Below are 7,671 nucleotides of genomic sequence, written 5' to 3' on the forward strand. Positions count from 1 at the left end.
GTTTTTCTCCCAAGGACAGTAATTCTTGTTTAGACGTGCCACTTTCCAGCCTGAATCTCCCTTATCAGCTTTACGTAAGCCTTGGCCTTCCAACAGCTCCTGTTAGACTACACTGTTAGACTACACTACCACACTCCTTTCCTTGCTAGCAGTCAAGAAACACAATCTGCGTAACACGTACAAGATGCTGACTTGGCCAGTGTCCTGGTTTCAGCTGGGATAGAGTTAATTTTCTTCCTAGTAGCTGGTACAGTGCTGTGTTTTGGATTTAGGATGAGAACAAAGTTGATAACACACTGACGTTGGAGTTGTTGCCAAGTAGTGTATACACTAGTCAAGGACTTTTCAGCTTCCCATGCTCTGCCAGGTGCACAAGCAGCTGGGAGAGGGCACAGCTAAGATAGTTGATCCAAACTGGCCAAAGGTATATTCCATACCGTATGACGTCACGCTCAGTATACAAACTGCGGGGAGTTGCCTGGGGGGCAGCAGTCACTGCTCGGGGACTGGCTGGGTATCAGTCAGCAGGTGGTGAGCAGTTGCATTACATGTTTTTTTCCCTGGGTTTTGTTCCTCTCTCTGTCTCTTATTGTTTTCCTTTTCATTACAATTTTTTTGTTCAATTATTAAACTGTTCTTATCTCAACCCACAAGTTTTCTTACTTTTGCCCTTCCGATTCTCTCCCCCATCCCACCGGGGTGGGGAGGGTGAGCGAGCAGCTGTGTGGTGCTTAGTTGCCATCTGAAGCTAAACCACGACACCACTGTTCACATTGCTGCCCCTGTGCATTCGTACCTCTAACACATATTCTTAAGAGAAAGGCTGTATCCCTGGCTTTCAAGGGAATTATAAAGTCAGGGACAAGGAGTGACAGCTGTGTCACTGGCAAGTCACCCCTTCTGACACTAGAGGATTGACACATTAATGCTCTGGGAGCTCTGGGAGCAAATCCTCAGAGCTCTTCCTCGCTCCCTCCACTTCTTTGTCTCCCCCCCCCCCCCCCCCCCCCCTTCACTATCATCCCCACATTAATAAACGAGTTTCAAGGCTGGTATGAAACTTTCTGAGCAGATCAAAATCCAAACCCACTTTTGCCCATAATATTCTACCACTCCTCCCACTTACCTAGTCCTGTCCCAGCTTCTGCTCTTTCACTTGCTTTTCTCCAAAACAGAGGCATGTCACATCCTAGAGAGGGGGAAAAAACACACCAAACAGACCTTTTCCCCCTCCTCTGTTCTTACTCAGGGTTTACACCTCAGGCTTGAATGCCCAGGTTCTGCAGCTGCTCTAAACCCTTGCACAGATCCAACAGAGCCTGAACTGCATTACTCCCCCCCAGGTCACTAATTGCCTGCAGGCAATTTAGTGAGCATGGACTGAAACTCCCAGCCTCCAGCAGCCACTTTCAGATGGACCATCATTTTACCAGACCTCAAACACTGGAGGATCCCTGTGCTTTCACACTAGATACCAAACCTGGGAAATTCCTCTAACATGACAATAACAAACACAAATCTCCTGGGCTGTGAGAGCTACAGCATGATCCCAGCATCAAGCTGCCCTTCCATATTGGCATTACAGCTTTAGCCTGTCCAGCATCTGTACAAATGTGTGTAGCATTACCTACAGAGATGACCATTTCAATGTAAGAGACAACTCCTGTGCACAAAGATCATGCAGGAAAAAAAAGGTTACTAGGCACCGTACAGAGGCCAAGGCAAAATCTGACTGCAAAGATTCAACCTCTGCCTAGAAGCTACGTAAGAACAAACTGGTTTGGTGAACATTAGTTCAAGTGAAAATGCTACGAAAAAAGTTGTGAAAGAGTAACATGTTCAGTTCAAAAACAGGACTGGACAATGCCATGTACAAAACACCACCCTATGCCCAGGGAAGCTCTACAAGTCAGACGTGGTACCCAATAATGACAAACAATGGCTCTTCACATCAGTTTTCTGTATGTTCAGGTTAGTTCTTTTAGTCAGACACAGAAAGCAAAGTGATCTCTTCTTCTGTTGAAGTAATCAATCATTTAAGTAGCTATTGCTAAACATTTCTGAAGAAACCCCAAAAAGTTAAAGCAGGTACTTTTATCCTTACAAGATGCTTATCATGGAAGCATTGAGCTTATCATATCATATGAAATTCTCTTCTCTACTCTCAAGGGACCCATTTTCTCTGCTCCCAAGGAAACCTCTAAAGCTCTTGATGAGTTTTCAGAGCAAGGAACACATAGTTCAGTGCTCACGGCTATGAATGGAGAACATTTACAAAACACTGTAAAGGCAAATAAAGCAAAGAGCAAGCATTAATGGGAAAACCTGGGAGCAGAATGAGAAGCACCACACAAGTAAAACTGTCCCAAGCACTTAGGCCTCCATCAAGCCCTGAGGTTGATGATGGCTGTTGGATGGCTTTCCTCCCCCAGATGGAAACACCTCTCGCTACACTGTGCGCAGAGCAAGGAAGGAAAAGGCAATACACCCCGACATCTAAAGGCACAAAACTCCAAGCAAAGGTCACTTTTTTTTTTGTTTCTTTAGATAAACTGCCTGGCCAGTTACAACACCTGCTTATACTGACTTCACCCATCCTTACCCACATAAATTTGTGACATGCTGAGTCAGTGTGGAGAGTCAGGTGGACTTTGACGTCCACGCTGCTACCACGGGACTGTTTTTTTAACTTATTGACATTTATCTGTCACTTTGAAGCTGCCCAAGGGTCAGCATGCCCTTGCTACTGGAGGTTCTTGCTCTGTGTAGGCACTAAGGAAGACATTTCTGGTGATGCATTACTTCAAATGGGTAAAGCACAGCAGAACATAATGTTGATGAGCTGCTGAGCATCATCCCCCAGGCATATCAGGCACAAGGGCAAAGCTTGTATATTTAAGATGCATTTGAGTACATCACCATTAAAATACACCACTACCAGATATTTCTCTAGACTGAAGGCTGACGGCAGCGTACAAGGAGAGTCCTTTCTGGACAGCTCACTCCTGGGTAGTAATCCTAGAGACTTCCTTTAATGACGGAAATCGAAAGAGCTTCAATAAGCTTTTAAATTAAGCACGGCAAATAAAAAGCAAACACAACAAACAAAAAATGACAGGTAAATCCCTGAAGCACTAATGAGGAACAAAAGGTCTCCCCTTGAGTCCACTACCCCTCACTAAACAGACAAATGGCTTCAAAAGAGATTCCTGCAAAGAAACCACAGATGGAAGATAACCCTGTAAGTCCAGCACAACTGACCAACATGGAAACGGTAGTGTTGACCCTTCTCCTGCTCCTCCTATGAGCTCTTCGCCAGCCATGTGAAGAGGCAAAATCAAGGATGAACAAATCCAATCTGAGAAGAAGTTGGCCCCAAAAAATTCAAAATGATCAAGAAGTCTATTTGAAATACGGATTCTCATCCACTGTTGTGGATGATGAACCTCGCCCTAAGCACATGTCGTGCCTCAGGAGAGGAGGTAAGGACTGTATGAAGTCACCACCACAAGCAGACATTTGAAACTCAAGCATTCACAACAGGCAGGCAAACCTCTACCCTTTTTTCAGCCATGTTTCAAGTCACACGATACTCAGTCCAGGACTGTACAAAACGTCACTAAACAACAATAGCAGTCTCTTTGCGGGTTTCTTACTCAAAAGCAAAACCCCAAAAGCCATGTACCCTTGGGGAAAGCCTGGTCCTTCTGTGTGGCTGGGGTCTTCCTATGGCTCTTCCTCAAGGCAGCAGAAATGACCATGAATTTGGGGAGTCCACACAAATTCAGAAGTACACTTAGTCCTCCGGCAGTCATTACCTATGGGCCAGAAGTCCCCACACACCCCAGAAGTGCCCGTTAGTCGTCTGGCAGTCATTCTCCACAAACTCCAAGTCCTCCACACCTAACCACCTACCTACTGACTCAGTGGAAGTGAGTTGGACCGCAACAGAATTGACACTGCCTGGCCCGGTCACACATATTAGACCACAAATGCTGGTTACAAGACAGAAAATGCAACACTACCAGAACAACAAAAAAACAACCAGAAGACACATCATACAAAAACCAAAGGCCACTACCCTAACCCTAAGAAAGCAAACAAACTAAAAAAGGACTCTCCAAAAAAACCCCACCCAGAACACAAGATAAGGCAAAAATAACCTAATCCCAGGAACCCAGGGCCAACAAACCCAGATCCTGTCCATAACAACCACATGCTTTAATCCAAACTCATGTAAACTCTGGCATCCAATAACCCTAGCATCCCATAACCCTAGCACATGCTAGCCCTAAGATATCAAAACACTGAACATAAACTCCTTGGAGATGTCTGCCAGGGCCTTCAGGTGGCCTCTCATCTCAGACATCACAACTTTGAAGTGGGGAGTGGGACAGAGCCACCAGGACATCACCAGCAGCTATCCTCACATCATCCATCACACCCTGAAAAAGTGCCTGCGTTAAACACTCCCAGGGAGAAGCCTGAGGCACTCAGAGCCTTGTAACTGGCCAGCCATGACCACGGGGCTTCAGCTCATCATTTCTGTGTCAGAGCCACCAGGCAGATGACCCCATCCTCCTTGGGAGACCCCTCGGGGCAGCCGAGCCCAGTGCCGGGTGGCTGGATATGGCCTTTGCTCTATGGGGAGCTGCTTCCTGGGAGCAGGATGTCTCACGGGGGCACTGGGAAACCCTCCTCAGGCCTGGATGCCTGAGAAACACCTCTGCGCTGCTCTGTATCTCACCAAAAAATCAGGGGCAGAGGAAGGCTGCTTTGGTGGCCTCCAAGAGAACCACTTCACCTGGGCTCCTCTGCGGCTACTGGGCACCTTTGCTGTCAGGTGGGTCTCAGCACCGCTCTGCCAACAGCTGTCACCTCCCTGCAGGATGCTCTCCAGCACATGGTACGTCTCCACTGGGTCTCCCTGGGGACAAAGATTGGAAGGGAGGGATTTGGTTTGCTTTGCCCCCATTCCCAGGGTGCCACAAGAGAGACCTGCCGCCCCCAAATCAGCTGTGTGAACTGGACACCACGTAGGAGCTGCCAACGTGGGTCAGGAGGAACAGGCCAGACGTTCTCCTGTGCCCCCGGCGCTGGCAGAAAGCAGAGCTGGGGGCACAACGGGGAGAAGCTCAGGGCAGCCAACAGCCAGTGGTGGGGCCTGGCAGGGTGCAGTGCCCACAGAAATGCCTGGCTCCTTGAGCCTCTGCCCTGAGGCTGCAGCGTGGGGCCAGCACTGGCTGGGGCTCCGCTGGGAAAAACCATGTAGGGGTGACCCTGACACCCTGCACACGTACCTGGCACGGGGATTCCATAGCCTGTCCCTTTGCCCATTGCTGCCACAGGATCCAAAAAACAGCGCCACCAGCGCCGACATGGTCCTGAGGCATCTCTTGACAGATGACTCTTCAACCGGCAGGCCTAAAAAGAGGAAAAATTGCCCACAATTAAGCTGTGCTCAAGTTTTTGCAGGCAGCATGTTTTTTGAGCTGCCTGGTGGTGCCATTCCTGGGGAGCGCTCAAGAAACAGTGTGGCTGCCTGTACTTGCAGGCAGGCAGTGGAGTGTGTGCTGTGGGAGTGAGCGATGGTTTGTTTGTGAGGCTGTTGAACGGGTTCAGGCTTTAATTGCACCCAAGCTGGTATGCCTGGTTCCTTCTTCTTTGCAAGTGGTATTTAGAGATTAAATGGTATTTTTTTTTAAAGCAAAACCAACAGGCAAACAAACAAAAAAACAGTTGGGCAATTCCTCCCCCACCCCTCAGCTGGGCTTTTTTTCCTCAGTCCCAGCCAGTCTGCAAGGTAATGCTTGTCACCAGTATTAGGCTGCAGGATTGGGCCCAGGGCAGAGGGTTTTTAGGCAGCACATTCCTCGAGGCTCCTGGTACTGCAGTTCCTGGGGAGTGCTCAAGAAATGTGGGCAGTTGCCCATAATTGCAATGTTTGGTCTCTTCCCATCACTCTCTCTCTGGCTTCCCGTTTTTTAATTACTCCCTCTCTGTTTTTAGCCCATCACTATTTTTTATTTTCTCTTTCTCTGTCCAGCTCCCGGTCTGTATTTTCTAATTCTTCTCTGTCTCTCCTATATCCCCTTGCTGGTTTTTTCTTTCTCCACAGTGCTCTCTCCTGCTCCTTTTCCTTCTATTTTTCCTGTCACTGTGTCCTGCTTCCTGGCTTTATTTTTTCTCTCTGTCCTGCAGCCTGTCCCCTCTTTCCTGTTCCCCTCATCCCCTGCTCAGCTGGCTGTGCCTTCTCTCTTCTCTCTAGGCCTCTGTCCTGCTCCCCATCCCCTTTTGCTCTTCCTCCATCTCCATCCTGGAGGCCATTGCTGTTCTGTCCTTCTCCGCCTTCTTGTCCCGATCCACATCCCTCTGTTTCTCAGTCTCTCCGCATTGCTTCCTGTCCTTCTCTTGCTCTCCCACTCTCTGTCCCTGCCTCTCCCTGTCTCTCTCCCCTCCCTTTTCCCTCTCACCCTTTCCCCTCTGTCCCTCTGTCCTGCTCCCTGTCCCATTGCTCTGTCACTCCGCTCCCCTGGTGCTTTTTCTGTCTCTCTGCCCCCCTGCCCCGCTCCCTCACCCCGCCTGGATTGGTCCGTCCCTCTGGCCTCCTTCCTGCCCTTCTTCTTCTCTCTCTGTCCCTCTGTCCTGCTGCTTAGCATGAGTTTTCTTCCTGACCCCCCCGACCTCCTTCCCCTCCATCTGTTTCCCGCACCATCCCTCTGCCCGCTCCTCACCAGTACTTTTCCTTTCTCCACTCCCTGCCCAGCTCCCCCCTGCTCTCCCTGCCCCTCTGTCCTGCTCCCATCCCTCTGTCCATCTCCTGTCCCTCTCCGGCCACCCTACCGCCCTGCCCTACCTCCCTCTGCTGCCCTGTCCCTTGCTCCCCCTCCTCCCTGCTCCACCAGAGCTCAGGGGCCTGGGCCGGGCACGGGCCAGGGCAGCCCCGGGCAGGCGGCCCCGGGGCCTGCGGGGGCGGGACCGGCCGGGGGACAGTGTCCCCGCAGGGGCAGACAGCAGGAAGGAGCGCCCCGTGGCATGCCGGGAGTTGTAGTCCTGCGGCGGGGGGCCTCTGGGTGGCCATGTTGGTGCTGGGAGGTGCAGCCTCTGCTCCAGCCGTGGCCCAGCTGAGGCAGGGCTGAGGCCAGCCGTGAGGCGAGGACAGGCAAGCGAGTAGAGGTACAGAAGGGGAAGGGAGGGAAGGACAGACAGACAAAGAAGTGCCTGAGCTGAAGAATTTGCCTGGCAGTGCAGAGAGCAGGAGCTGCGGTGAGTCCCAGGCCCTTGGGGCCATGTCACCCCTCTTCTGCATCTCAGTCCCTCCCTGCCCCCCTTCCCTCTGTGTCATATTTTTTGCTTCCCTGTACCTCTCATCTTCTAGTATTGTGTTCTGCTCCCCGTCCGTCTCTTTTCTCCAAGTCCCTCTTTCTCTGTCGCTCTACCTGTCCCTGTGTTTTGCTTGCTGTCCCTCTCCCCTGCTCTCTGTCCCTCTTTTTTTCTTCTTCTGTTTCTATCCTGCAGCACATTGCTGTTTTTTTCTTCTCTGTCTCTTTGTCCTGATCTGCATCCCTCTCTGTTTTTCACAGTCTCTCTGGCCTGTTCCCTGTCCTTCTTTGTCTCTCTCTGCCTGTATGTCCTGCTCCCTGTCCTTGTCTTCCCCTCTCCCTCTTTCCT

General features: G+C 50.5%; 1 long non-coding RNA gene across 1 annotated transcript; it reads right to left on the reverse strand.

Moving 5' to 3' along the window:
* Positions 1-233: 233 nt before the first annotated feature.
* LOC142403525 (uncharacterized) lies at positions 234-6,936 on the reverse strand. Its single transcript, XR_012773662.1, has 3 exons — positions 6,857-6,936; positions 1,127-1,189; positions 234-255 (listed from the first exon to the last, which is right to left on the reverse strand). It is a non-coding gene; the product is annotated as an uncharacterized LOC142403525 (long non-coding RNA).
* Positions 6,937-7,671: the final 735 nt, after the last annotated feature.

Source organism: Mycteria americana, unplaced genomic scaffold, assembly GCF_035582795.1.
Source record: "Mycteria americana isolate JAX WOST 10 ecotype Jacksonville Zoo and Gardens unplaced genomic scaffold, USCA_MyAme_1.0 Scaffold_37, whole genome shotgun sequence".
NCBI classification, from domain to species: Eukaryota; Metazoa; Chordata; class Aves; order Ciconiiformes; family Ciconiidae; genus Mycteria; species Mycteria americana.